The 15,232-nt window shown below is 29.3% G+C and overlaps 1 protein-coding gene across 1 annotated transcript in view; it reads right to left on the minus strand.

The window, feature by feature from the left end:
• Positions 1-15,232, minus strand: part of LOC148304113 (leucine-rich repeats and immunoglobulin-like domains protein 1) — a gene marked incomplete at its 3' end in the record, with an annotated part of 617,685 nt that overhangs the window by 207,369 nt on the left and 395,084 nt on the right. The window lies entirely within an intron of this gene.

Consider the following 15,232-nt stretch of genomic DNA (forward strand, 5'->3'; position numbering starts at 1 on the left):
GTGTTTTCTTTGATGATAAAATTGAAGTTTAACTTGGTTAATACTATTATTTCTTCTAATCTATTGTTACACTATTTCAATACATTCTGCATCATTTTCAAACACAATGTGTGCAGCTAAGTCTGTATTAAAAATTAAAGTTTTCTTAGTAAATACCGTACAATTTGTTAAATTTAATGTTAGCGTATTTCAAATATCACCGATTTTTGAAAATAATATGTAATGCATAGAAACACGTGTCACAATAGATTTAAAAAATTGTGGTATTTACAAAGTAAAAATGTAATAAAAATAGATAGATTTTACCGCAGTGACTGCCGATTCAATTAATAAAACTTAATTTCAGAGTTGTGTTCATAGGACATTGAAAGATAAGAGGAGTAGGAGCTGTTTTGTATTTTTTTTATTTATTTAAAAGTTATTATTTTATACCAGTGTAAACATAGACAATAGGATAAATAATGGTATTCACCGAGTAAAATCAAAATTAAAAATAGTCACTTTTATTAAGGACTTGTGTTCGTATAATTATTTATTGATTAATTATTATTTTGTATCACTGGAAATATAGACAATAGGGTAAATAATAATGGTAATTCCAAAGTTTTTTTTTCATAAACTGTATACATTTATTAAAACAATTATAAACATATTTGAAATATTTTTTTGCAAAGACCCACCTAGCCAGATTTTGTATCTTGTCGGTGAAGTTATTTTAACATACATTTTTTATTGTTTTTTTTTAAATTATGTATACACATAAAAAAAAAGAAAAACTATTTTACGATTTTCATAACTCTTGATCATTTACTCATTTCTTTATTTTGCCTTTGTTCCATATTTTATTTTGACCTCTTACCTTTGTCAACAACAAATTAAAAATGTTTGCAATGATATATTGAAGAGTAAATAGTAAATTAAAAAAAAACTTCTTTTCAACAAAAATATAAGGAATATTTGTATGTTTATAACCATTCACCAACGTCGGGGAGAAGTTTTATTTCTAAATTTTAATATATAGTGACAAATATTTGAATTTAAAAAAAAATATCTTCGAGATTCTTAAATGATTTTTCAACTTTAAATGCAATTACTAAGCAAATTCAACAAAAATTCAAATATTTGGGAATTAAATATTTCAATAAATTCCTTAAAGTAATTTTAAAAAATTGAAGTTATAAAAACTCTTAAGAAAATTTTGTATGCCCATTACATATAAATCTTGAAAAAATATTTAAAAAAAAGACTATTATACCATTAATTATGTAAAACACTAAACCATGAGTGTAAGTCCCTCTCCAAGTACAAGAGCTCAGTCTCTTTTTTGGAGAGGCGCAGCGAATCTAAAACTAAAAGTTTGCCATATGTATAAATGTTTAGAAATTGTATTATATTGTACTTAAAAATGTAACTACATATATTAAATAAATTTAAAAAAAAACTTTAGAAAAAAAAGTAATTGTTTGAAAAAAGTAATTGAATGCCTTAAAAATTATTTAAAATTAAAAAAAAAATGAAGAAATGTTCGCTATTAACAACCCTTGAATGCCTTATTCTTTCATAAATACGTTCGCATTATTTGAACCATTCATTCTTCTTTGAAATGGATTTATGTGTCTCCCCCCGGCCATTAGGTGAATATTTACCGAGGCCCTGATACGGCCCGCGGGCCTCATATTTCCCAGCCCTGTTATTTAAGGGCCTTAAAAAATGTACAGCCTCGGCAAGGGGTTGCGAATGCAAATTATTGGGTGAAGACGAAAGGCAGACTGAAAATATAGGAGATTCATATTGCTATATAGAACAATGAATAAGGATCTGGATTCTAACAACACATATTTCTTAAACATATGTGGAGTGAATCGATTACCAGAGATTACGAATGAAGTATATATGGCGAATGTGAGCAGAACAGAACAAGTATGGCTCAACAAGACTTCAGAGAGAGAGACATCAAGAGATTAGATCAATCAGAACCTAAAAAATCTGATGGTGTCAAAAGTCAAAACTATGGATGTAAAGGAAGCTGGGAGTGTATGTAAGGACAGCAGAAGAATTTTATTTTAATTTAGTTTTAATTTGTACCAGAAGATGAAAACATCTGTCGTTTTCGAAACTAGTCGTAAATAAAATAAAACCCATTAAAGTGGTTTATTCAAGTGTTTAATTTTAATAAAATAAGGACAGCAGAGTGTGGCGTTCCATCTTTTCTGCCCCTCCTGCAGAAAAACGGCGTGGTAGTAGGAGCAGTAGTAGTAGTCGCAGTAGCATAATTTTTTTAATTAAAATTTACTTGGTAAATACCACTGTTTCTAAAAATGCATTGTCAGACATGTTTCGAATAATTTCGCATTTTTATCACAAAAATTCCAAAAACTTGAGTAGTGTGGTTGTCAATCATGGGTAGAATGAATGATTGTTTCACGTGTGTAAAGTGATCGTTTTGGCCAGTTTATGACGGGTCAAGTCTTATTATCACCCAAACTCGCAGGCACTTTGCGATAATAATATCTGGCCATTTTTAATGTAAGTTTTATTTGTTAACTACGACATATTCTTGAGATCTATTGTGAAACGTATTTCGATTTACTTTGCATCAGTTTTGTGTTAAAATCTATCCATTTTTATTCAAGTTTTCCTAGGTATACCACTAATTCTCAAAATCTACTGGGACATGTCGCTCATTCCTTTCAAGAACGTCATAAGTCAAAAATCGTCAATTTTCAGTTGAGAATGTTTTCGGAATGCCCAGAAAATGTACTATATCCCAGCAAAAGAGGCATATTTTTAACTTAATATTTACCCGCTACATGGCAGAAAGTATTGTTTTTACATTTTGAAGAAAATGTATACTTTAATTATTTTTTTGAATACACCAAATATTTTTCAAATGGAGAAAAAATCTTCAGGTTGTACCTTAAATTATCTATTGCACAGAAAAAGTTCGATACGTGGCTTGATATTTATTTTTAATACATTGTATTATATTTTTAAACTTTAAAAACGTTCTCCTGAAAAATCAATTTTTTTGATTTATGACGTTCTTGAAAGGAATGAGCGATGTGTTTAGATGCATTCGGAAAAAAAATATGCTTATTGCATCAAAACACGTGTCACTTTCAGAAACAATGGTATTTACTGAGTAAAACTTAAATTTAAAGTATCCATATTCTCAAATAAAAATATGTCGTCAAAACGTAAAATAATCTCTTACCCACTTCAATATGCCATATATACAATTAATCAAATATAGAAATTGAACAAACTAAGTAAAGGTAAACATTAGTTTATGAGAGTGAGAGAGATTCGTTCGCTTCTCCCCAAAGTAAATATTTAAGATGCAGATTAAATTTAAAACAAATAGTAATTTATGTAGGTTAAAATCTGCGCAAACAGCGGAGTAGGCTAAGTACTGAGCAGAGACTTAAGGAAAGTAAACCTGTAACGGGTGGCGCAAACGTTACGGGATTTGATGTGAACATAAATATATTGAATAAAAAAAATATAAGCACATTTTAAAACATTTTGAGTGTGTCCAAATAATTTTTCACAAATCTGGATTACCTCCAATTATAGGAGTTATTTTTCATATTATTTTTATACATATCATCAAAGAGGAAGAAGATTATGGAAGTCTGGGCATTCGCATAATGAGTAGAATTGGTGAATGTTGCACGTGTGTAAAGTGATCACTTAAACCAGCCTATGACGGTTGTCAGCTTTGTAAATGCCCAGACTTCCATTTCTTTTTCATCTTTGATGAGATGTCAAAAAATAAAATTATATGATGCACATTTTAACATGATCAAATACAGTTTCTTTTCTATGAAGTTTAAAGCAACCTTTTTTGACATCTCAACATAGACGAAGACTTATGGTCGCATGCCCTGTAAATACCCAGACTTCAAATATCAAGCAAAATATGTAAAAATAACTTCTTATTGGAGATAATCCAAATTTAAGAAGTACTTGGACAACGCAAAATGTTGTTAACTTCAACAAAAAATGGAATAGTTAAATAAATAAAGTTTTTAATTTTACATTTTCCTACAATATTTGTGATTAATGCTACTACTACTACTTCTACGATCACGCCATTTCCCCGCAGGGATAGGCAAAGAGGATAAAACGTCACACTCTTCTGTCCTGACATATACTCTTTATCTTCTTCACATCCATACATCAAGTCACACATGCCCTCCGATTACGCAGACTTTTAACATCAGATTTTAGGTTCTGATTGATCTGATTGTGACGCGTCTTTTTCGGCCGTCCTTGTCGCTCACATTCGACACATATATTTTCTTAGTCAGAAGTTCTTAGTTATTGTATAAAATAAAATAATTCACCTAATTTATTAGGATTGACAAACTAATATGTTTGATATGGGTGATAACTTTTGTGCCATCCTGTGTTTTATGTCTTCTTCAACTCAAGGGAAACTAAAATTATTTTTACGATTTTTTTTATTAAAAAAATATCATTATTAATGCCTTGCAATCTTAACCGGTGGTATCTTAGTTTTAAACGAATTTTTAAAATTTGGTATTAGATACATCCCTAAGAAAATGTGTGGAAAATTGTTATGTAGACGAAGATATAAAAGAGGAACGTAAGGCTGAACTAGGAATGATTGAAAATATTAATAAAATGACACGTGGAAGAAATGGATAACGAGAGACTAAAACAGTATATTTGGTGAATGTGAACGAGAGAAAAGATCGAGGACGGCCGAAAAAGTCTTGGCCGACCATATCAATCAGAACCTATAATCTGATGGTGTCAAGAGTCTATCGGATAGCAAGTATGACTGGTTGTATGGACGTGAAGTAAGAAAGAAGTGTATGTCAAGACAGAAGAGTGAGGCGTTCCATCCTCTTTGCCTACCTCTTCGAGGAAACTGCGTGATGGTAGTAGTAGTAGTAGAAAAATCCAGTACCTTGAGTAAAACATTAAGGCTGGAATAATATTTCTTAAAATTTATACAGTAACATTCTTCACAAAATCTATTTAAATCTGTTTAAACCTTAATTAAAATGTCTTCTATTTTGAAAGCAAATAGTTTTCCCGTCAAAACTCATTAATTTTACTAAACTATTAGTTGCTAATAATAAAGACGATTAAAATATTAATCCTTCGTCAGGAAGAAACTGGGTTCTTCGAAACTAGTCGACATTATAATTAAGTTACAAAGCGATGTTAAGAGATATTATAGCAAAAACATTTCGAAGGTTACACAATGAAAATTTAAAAATGTTGTACTAATAATATTATTTAAATAATTTACGGTTTTCATTATTCCTTTAATTTTTATTCACGAAATTATCATTTATTAAAAATAATTTTATTTACAAAATACGTTTTCTTTGAACTTCACGAAACATCATATTAAAATAAACATAATTTATGCTAAGAACATTGATAACATATATTAAGAGTAAACTAAAAATGAGTTTTAATGTTTCAAATTATGTTCAAAATTTGACTACATTTTTCATTTCCAACGATAAAATTTTGAATGTGTTTTGAGATGGTTTCGACGTGTGAAAAGGATGAGTGATAAAAGAACAATAAAACATTTTATCAGAGGAATATATTTGGAAATAGGAGCAGAAGAAAACCGAGGAAAACTAGGTATGATCGATTAATTAAAACACTCTCCTTATTATTCATCGTTCACTTTGTGTATTCATACTTTAATAAACACTTATTTGTGACTACCGATTTCGAATCAAATTCCAACATCAATGCTTTTAATATACAAAAAAAAAAGATTATTTAAAATACTCGAGAAAAGTCTATTCAGAGAGAGATTGTGAATCGCATTTAATGTTTCAGTAATTTCAGAATGCAGTTTATTATGTAAGCTCCATTTCGTTATTTTTCACTAGATTTTCAATTTGAGCGACTAAATCTATGTTTGCTTCTTCTATTCTCATATAAAAGATAAAAGGTAGCATTCGTTATGAATACATAAAGTAGATATTTTTCATCAAAGAATTTTATAAACAACAAATGGAATAAAGAAGCGATAAAAATATTACGTCGGCTATAAACAAAGTCTTATACTTTTGGCTAAGTAAAAATTTCACTGCATATTTATATCCGTTTTCTGAACGGAATTCGAAGGGTAAAAAAATAAAAATACGCAGGTAGTAAATACACAAAGGTATCGAAGTGAGAGCCCGTAACGACGTACGAACGCGAAACAGGAAAATCGAATATCACGTAAAAGCTATTGCGTTTATAAAGTGAGAATATCGAATCTGCGTGGAGAAAAGTGTCTGGAAGGGTATCCGTGAAATTCTTGAAATATTTCTGAAAGCTGCGGAAACGTGATACTGACGACTGAAAACATTTTTTTCTTGCATTTATAAGAAAAATTAGACTTAAATATTTTGAAGAAAATGTTGTCCATATGTCGACGTTCATTTATGTAGGCGGCGATCGAATGTACGTACCTCTGAAAAAGACAAAGTAAAAATTTGTTTACTACCGTGTGTGTTCCAAGTTGACTACATTTCTGTTTTATTTGCATCTTCTACGTATTATTACGTGTTGAAAGATTTACTTTATGCCTTAATTTCTCATTCGCTGTTAAAAATATTCTGTACCTACAATAATCCATATAGATTATATGTCATTATTTACTATGCTTTACTCATACCTTTAAACATTTTTTCCTATAAGGCTATTAAATACACTTATTTTAATATATGTATAATATAAATGCTATTATTTTTTCGAATGGTATGTTTTTTCACGCGTTGTAACTTTTACTTAATACCAAAAATTTTCATTTGTAGTCGTAAATTTTCGAATTACCAATATTCCGTATTGATTTTATAATTTTATTAACCATGCTATAACACTTTTAAAATTTTAAAATCCTAAATGACCATTTAATATACTCGTTTTAAGGTATTAGTATTATTTTTAACATGGTATTTTTATTGATGTCGTGTAATTTTTTTAACTTTATACCTAAATTTTGCATTCATTAGTAATTTTTTAAGTATTTTTTTGTTTTTAAATTTAAATGAGTATTAATTGTTTTTTTTCTTTGCGATAATCTTATTTTTTGACCTATTTTTGCCCTACTTGGCTATTGAATTCACTCGTTTTAGGGTAAAAATGTAATTTTTTAAGTTTTTAAATGTATTATAATTTTGAGTAAATACCTAAATTATTGTTGTTTATTCCTTACTATCTTGATTCGTTCAAACTCTTATCCGCACCCCAAGGGTGCATAGGGCACTGCATCATATAAACGCAGTGTTATCTTGATCGTAAACACATGAAGAAAATGTGATCAGCCTTCCGCTTCAGGAACCAGTCCAGGGTAATATGGAATAAATATTAGAGTGGAAAAATCACTAATATTTATTTGAAATCCCTGGGAATGGAACCCGGGACCTCCAGAACTATCTTAATTATTAATTAAATTTAATGAACTCAGCTTTCATTAACAAAAACAATGACAAGAGCAAAAAACAAAATAAAATCAAATACAGCAATTATATTTAACAAAAATTTTACGTTTGTATCTACATACATAGAAATTGAAACATGCTATTGTATTCATCAGTTTTAATGGCTTGGGAAATTTTGTTGATAACATAATTAAAAAATTAACAACACCTGAATTTTGTGTTCATTAGTGAACAAAGGGAAATGAAATATAAAATGGGAGGTCCAAAATTCGACTTTTGTTATCCTATCACTAAAAGGATTAAATGAAAATTATCCATAATAACAGCTTTTCAGATATTTAAAGCACAAGATCCTATTAGAAATAACGACTATATTACACGAAAAGCTGTTTTCCGAAATTCGTTGTCATTTCGTCACTGGTATGTACAAATATGAAAGAATTAATGTATTTAATATAAAAGAAGTAATGTGCAAGGCTGATATAAGCATTATCGATAATATTAAGAAAAGTGTCTTGAGATGGTTTGGGAGTGAACATCGAATGAGTGAAGAAAAATAATAAAACACTTTTATGAGGCGAATGTTGTCGGTAAAAGAATCAGAGGAAGAATGAGGAAAGCTTGGCTTGATAAATTATTATATTTCAAATACTTGACAACAAAATGGTTCGGTAAGAAGTCGGAATATTCGGCGGGTATGTATGAGGAGATCAATGCATACGTATATAATAGAAATTTGGATACACTAAAACCATTCTGAATAAAATACATACCAATGTGCATACATATGTATATTTTTACATTCTCTTTTTTTATAAGATTTAAGTTTTGTACTGATATTTCTTGGTGAAACTGCATTTTATAGAATAAAATAACAGGTATGTAGTTTTTTCCACATGAGTTTTATTTGACCAGCGACCGAGTTTCGTCGTAACCGACATCATCAGATTGGGTTTCTCTTTTTTAATGGTATTATTTTTCATTCCCTTTTTTTATGTATTATGATATTAGTTTTGACAAACTGACATGATTTGCTTTAAAATAATTTTAAAATAATTTAAAATTAATTTTTGAATAAAGTTGGTTTTACTTTATTATAATCGAAAAATTACAGTTTTTTTTGAGAAAAAAGATTTTAAATTATAGTTTTACTTCTTAAATACCACTATTTATAGTATCGACTAAGTTATAACCAAGTTTATACAAAATATTTGTATTTACCAAGTAAAACTTAAATAAAAAAATGGATACATATTACCACTAAGTGACTGCTGAATCAATAAATGAAAAAAACTTTGTCAATTTTTAATCAAGATCAATAATGAGTTGTCACTTTTAATGTGGTGCATTATCCGTCGTACGGTCTCGAGTAGAAAAACGTGAAGGGGATGTAATGTTTAAAATAATAAATGTTCGTTTTAAGGGTTGAATACGAATGGAGTTTTCTAAAAAGGGTAACGAATAAATCATACAAAAGAATCGCCATAAAAAGGATTGAATTCAAAGCTTTTTTTCTTGAAATTAAACCGATTTTATTCACAAAATATCATTTCAAAATTTGGTTTTCGTCAAAGAAAACAATTCTAAAAATTTACAGCAGCTCGAAATTAAGCCAACCTAGTGTTGCGAGTAAAAAAAGCGATGTCGATGAAATTACTGTACTGAATGTCTTTTGTAATGAAGAGAGCATTTTTACTTATTGGTGATTTTTAAGGCATTATTTTGATAAGTAACGCTTTATGTTCTGTTTCAGTAAACCCGCATTGCGCCTTAAGTGCGAGTGGGACGAGTTCATTATTTTTTTAATTTGTGTGATGGAGGATATGCATGGGATTTTTTTTATGTTAAATATTATATGACAGTGTTAATAGTAAATGCTCAAAAAGAATTTATCACGCCGCTTTCAAGAAGGGGTAGGCAGAGAGAATATGACGCCGCATGCTCTATCTTTGCAAAATATCATCGCCTTTTCCACATTCATGCATCTCCTCATACATACCCGGTTCCTCATACGTACATAGAGGCTCGGACCAAACAGTGCCGAGATAACTCGATAGCACACTTAAATGTATTATTTTTTTTTTGAAAAAATAATAGAAACGGTTACTGGTTAGATAAAATCAAAGGGTTTTCTCTAGTTTTCTTATAAAAATATATATTTTTTGTCTTTTTCTTCTTGGTTTGATAGGCAATCGAATTTTTCTTCTTCTTGGTATAAGACATGTCGTCTGTTCTTAAGAAAGATTGGCCTCCTACGATGTCCAGCTGTCAATCCATCTATCTGGTAGTCTGCCAGGGAGTTGTCTACCTTGGGATTGACCGTTGTCCTCTTCGTTGCCTTCCCCACCTAACGATATATTCGATCTCCATATATCACTTATCCTGGTGTTATTTATTCTTGTAGACTTGCCATATATGCTTTGTATACCTTAATATGTTCAAAATATATATTTTTCTTTTAAAAAAAAATCATTTGTGTTTTTATTATTTACAAAAATATTTCAATTTCATAATATTTCTGTGAGCCTAAGCGACTCATTATTAGAAATAGGTATCAAATTTTGGTAGAGTGGGTTTGAACCGAGAAACTCTGACTTAGAAGTCCGCAACACTAACCACGGGACCACAACCCGACAATCTAATAACAAAGGGATTTATAACATGATTTACAATATACAAGGCTAAAAAAATATTGAAATTTACCAAATATATGGACAAACAGAATTTTCAACAAACATTATAATACGAAATAGAAATACATTTACTAAGGACTAAAATTATGATATAAGAGGTTCAGGTACATATATGGGTCTTCTCACCCTCATCTGCATCTTATGGTGCATAAGGCACTGCATCAAATTGATGTACTATTAAGTCGATCGTTAATTAAATGAAGGCTCCGCGACACTAACCACAAACTTTTTAGATTAAAGTGTCTTCAAACAACCGTTTTTATTTTAAGACATAATTTTGTAATTACGCAAGACATAGTTATAAGTTATATGCGATTAACATACGCGACTAATTCAAGTTATAAGACATATCGAATTGCAAACTTTGACTAATATCCACATAGGAACAGTTGAGAACCTGATAATGAATAATATGTTAATTCTTAGAACACGTCACAGATTAATTACGAAACTTTCCGAGTTACAACTAGGAGAGGTCCTACCTCTGAGTCGGGATACAGCCTTATTAATAATCATAATATAGGGGTAGAGAATTAGTAGTTATATTTAAATTAAGTTTTACTTAGTAAATACCCCTATTTCAATATAAGTAAAGAAAGAGTGGTATTTACTAAAAAACACTTAAGTTAAAAATGCTTTAACCCTTCACTGCACAGTGTATCAAATTTGTTACATACCCAAAAGTTAGTGTTAAAACGTTCTTTAAAAATATAAGCAACCATTCTTTGTTGTTACTGATTGGATACATTTATAACTCAAGTATATAGTTCATAATTAAGCCAAAAGACGCGCTATGAACGCCAAAATAATAACTTCACTCGTCTCTCGAAGACGAACTGTCAATGCAGTCATGCAAAAAAAAGTAATGTAGTGAAGGGTTAAGTTTAAGTTAAAAATGGATACATTTTACCAGAAACTGACTGTCGAATCAAATACAATAATAAAATTATTTATTTATTGATTGATTTAGTAATTAGAATGTAATAATAATTTTTTATATATTTTTATTTATAACCCTTATCCGCACCTAATGGTGCATAGGGCACTGCATCAAATTGACGCATTGTTATTTTGATCATTACTTACATGAAGGTAGGGTCTCTCTTGCGCTTCAGGAACCAGTCCAGAGTAATATTAAATAAATATTACAGTGTTAAATCAGTAATATTTATTTTCACCTCCCCCCCTGGGAATCGAACCCGAGACCTCCAGCACGGTAGCACGCTGACTATTACACCACGGAGGCGGAATAGTAAAAGTAATGTAATAAATAAAAACAATTTGTAAGTATTGAATGTAAGTGTATATCCTTCCCAAATGTCGAAAACTATAATTTTCCGTATTTTCAGTATTATGTTCGAAACGAAAGTTTTATATAACGTTAGTAATTAAACTTAGCTTTTAAGGATAAAACTAGAATACACCCGTTTGTACGAGCAAATACGAGAACGTTGAAAAGGTCCATAGAATGTACAACGAAGTAAATAGAGACTACGTCTTACTTGAAAACAACGTCGCATTTAGATTAATGTAATATGAAGAACATGAAAGACTAATAATATGAAAATTAACTTGGAAATTGTTAATTACATAAACTGTGGGTATGTACAAATATATGCTGGAATATGGAAGAAGCAAGGAATATTTGAATATAAAAAGGCGTGGCGTTCTATCCTTAATGCCCATCCTGCAATGAAACGGAGCTATATAAAGTATTTGAATGTACAACATTTTGAGTGTGTCCAAATACTTGTTCACAAAATCTGGATTATCTCCAATTATAGGAGTTATTTTTCATATAATTTTTTGAAATCTCATCAAAGATGAAGAAGGGTTGTCAGCCCCGTAAATGCCTAGACTGCCATGTTCTTCTTCATCTTTGATGGGATGTCAAAAATTATATGAAGTATTTGAATATTTAGTACCCAACATATTCACTGTGTTTTGTGAAAGTACCTACACACATCGATTTAAATCATTACAGCTTTTTTTTAAAAATATCTAATAAAATTTTACTAGGTATTTCTAAATCTATTGTGACACGTGTTTTGATGCATTGCACGTCGTACCACAAAGGCATATATATAAATATATATATATATTTATACATTTATATGTATATATATATATATATATATATATATATATATATATATATATATATATATATATATATATATATATATATATATATATATATATATATATATATATATATATATATATACATATATATATATACACATATATATATATATATATAAATATAATAAATAAATATAAATATATATATATATATATATATATATATATATATATATATATATATATATATATATATATATATATATATATATATATATAATACCACTAAGCTTGAATGTGTTTGTTACATTACAAAAGCTCACAATGAAGTTTAATTATCGAAGTTGATATAATCGTAATAAGACGGCGTTTGAACGTATTACGTTATTTGATGGTGTTTTCACGAGCCTCCGTGACTCGTAGCAACTAACCCCTACACAGTGCAGGTGTAATGATAGGATGGTACTAATGCGGGGCGGTCCGCCCTCAGTTTACAGCCCCTGAAGCCTCGCTGAAGGGAAGTTAACGGTTAACAGCCTTCAGGCACGACACAAGGGTGGATTTCAAGTAATGAAACCCTAAAAATGCAACAGAACAATGTCGACAATCCTACAATTAGGGGTTTCGGAGGGAAATAATATTTTACATTTCGTAAAAATTATGTGACAATGGGAAATTCAGATATTTGGGTTATTCTTTGGAGAATTGTTTAGAACTCTGTAATATAGAAACTTAACAAACAATACATCCAGTATATATAATGCAGTTCACCTCCGTTGTATGGTAGTCAGTACGGTCGGATACCGTACTGAACGTCCCGGGTTCGATTCCCAGAGAGAAGGGGTTATATAAATAAAAGTTATATTATTAGTTTAAAACCAATATTTTTAGCTTTTCCACTTTATTTTTATTTGACCAGCGACCGGGTTTCGTCGTTACCGACATCATCAGATTGACCAGTCTGATGATGTCGGTTACTGCCAAATCAATTCATGAAATTAATCAATATTTGCATGAACTGTAGAGCGAATCACCTTTCCTTTGTGTAAGTAAGGATCAATATAATACTGTTTGTATAATAAGCAGTGCCCTATGCACCATTGGGTGAGAGTAAGGGCAAGAAGAAAAGAAAAATTGCAATGTGAATGAAAGACTAAGATAAAATCAGATAACCTTTTTGACGTAAAAATTTCAATCACGTCCATAATGTTTCGAGGAAACTTTTTATGATCCCAAGAGAAAAATATATAGTTTCGCAATATCAAGGAAAGTAGTTTAGTTTAGTGCAACGTAAATCATAGCATGCAACTCGTGTTCGGTGTGGTTTGGTTAACTTTGGCAAAACTGGCAACACTGAGACTTATGAACTTGTACAAACTTTCGAAAGTCACAAATCAGAATTAAACCGGAGCTTTTAATATTCGTAAAGTTTTACAATTTGTTCCCGAGAATAAAGGATTAACTACTGTAGTACTTTTATGTGGTCGAATTATTTTATTAAAGCTTTCGAAGCTCGTTCAAAACAGTTTGGAACTAAAGCTTGTCAAGTAACGAAACGTCCACTACGCTCGTTTATTTTTAATGAGAATTCGTTTCACGGAAAAGCTCACAAATTAAATTTAACAAATTATTTTCAAATGCGTTATGATTTCATATTCTATAAAAAGCGCAGTTTGTGTCGATGTATTTAATCTACTTATTGATTCGTCCGCCTCCGTAGTGTAATGGTCAGCACGTTCGGCTACCGTTCTGGAGGTCCCGGGTTCGATTCCCAAGGGGGGTCAAATAAATATAAGTGATTTTTTCACTTTAATATTTATTCAACATTACCCTGGACTGGTACCTGAAGCGGAGGGCTGATCACCTTTCCTTCATGTGTAAACGATCAAGATAACACTGCGTTTATATGACGCAGTGTCCTATGCACCATTGGGGTGCGGATAAGGGTTTTATTATTTATTATTATTACTAGTGATTCTTAATCCATAGTACAAGTAACGATATTAAAAACATCTAGCAAGGTGATGAAACACTTAAAAATAAAACAAATAAAGGCAGGCCGACATTCTTATTTCTGATTCCCGGAAAGCTGATAAAGTATTATTAAGGAAGATCTCGCAGAAATAATACAATACAAATACAGATTATTTTATTAATTTTTTAGTTGATAAATACCATTTTAATAGGATAAATAGAATCAATTTTAAAGGATTAGGAATAAAATAAATAAATTAAATTAAAAATAGACAAATATTAATTACTACAAAGTGATTGTTGAGTCAATTAATCAAATACATAATGTTGTTCATGTAAGTAATATTTATAACCAATCACTGACAGAGAAGTTTGATTTTTCATCTGTTAATGTGCAACATTTGCAGTTCTCGAAACAACGATTAATAATAATTAATAATCGCAAAATTAGTCTTATAAAGTAGTTATTAGTTGTATTGGTGATATATATATATATATATATATATATATATATATATATATATATATATATATATATATATATATATATATATATATATATATATATATATATATATATATATATATATATATATATATATATATATATATATATATATATATATATATATATATATATATATATATATATATATATATATATATATATATATATATATATATATATATATATATATATATATATATATATATATATATATATATATATATATATATATATATATATAATTTTTTTGACAAAGTGAAATCTTTAATGTTAAACCAATCAGTATTTGAGTCTTGTAAGTACATTTATCGCTCACTCCATTCAAGAACGTCATAAATCAAAAAACTTGATTTTTCAAGAGAACGTTTTTAAAGTTTATAAATATAATACAATGTGTTAAAAATAAATATCAAGCCACTTATTGAACTTTTAACTGCGCAACAGATCTTTTTAGGTAAAACCTGAAGGTTTTTTCTCCATTTGAAAAATATTTATTATACTTAAAAAAAAATAATTAAACAAAGCATTTTCTTCAAAAT

Source organism: Brachycentrus maculatus, unplaced genomic scaffold, assembly GCF_059751285.1.
Source record: "Brachycentrus maculatus isolate JH-2025_06_01 unplaced genomic scaffold, ASM5975128v1 h1tg000332l, whole genome shotgun sequence".
Classification (NCBI taxonomy): domain Eukaryota; kingdom Metazoa; phylum Arthropoda; class Insecta; order Trichoptera; family Brachycentridae; genus Brachycentrus; species Brachycentrus maculatus.